The sequence below is a fragment of the Belonocnema kinseyi genome, chromosome 7 (genome assembly GCF_010883055.1).
Source record: "Belonocnema kinseyi isolate 2016_QV_RU_SX_M_011 chromosome 7, B_treatae_v1, whole genome shotgun sequence".
Taxonomy (NCBI): domain Eukaryota; kingdom Metazoa; phylum Arthropoda; class Insecta; order Hymenoptera; family Cynipidae; genus Belonocnema; species Belonocnema kinseyi.
The window spans coordinates 100,237,288-100,237,776 of NC_046663.1; positions in this window are offsets into that span (position 1 = coordinate 100,237,288).

Consider the following 489-nt stretch of genomic DNA (forward strand, 5'->3'; position numbering starts at 1 on the left):
GCGGCAGACGGACGATAGATATTCGTGAATCATTTTACTCTTACACGATGCTTAGAATTATGAAAATTTTTTATTGAAAAACTATGCGCTTTTCGGAAAATTGGTCAAGAATAAAAACTTCTTGTAATCAGCCGAGGAATACGCCTGAATTTTTTCGGAGTGTTTTGAGCAAAATTTTGAATTTTGCAAAAATTGTTCATATGCAAAATCCAAAATTTTGCTCAAAACGCTTCGAAAAAATTCAGGCGTATTACTTGGCTGATTACAAGAACTTTTTATTCTTGATGATTTTTCCGAAAAGCGCATCCTTTATTGTAAAAAAAATTATGAATGTTTTCACAAAAATTTTGCCATTAAGACGCCATTTTGAAAATACTAAAACGAAAAATCGATCTTGGAACCATGGATTCTTAAAGTTTAGACATTTATTCGACCCGTTAGTGAGATTCCAGGTTAATTACAGACTCGAAAAGCTTTGGAAAATGGTTC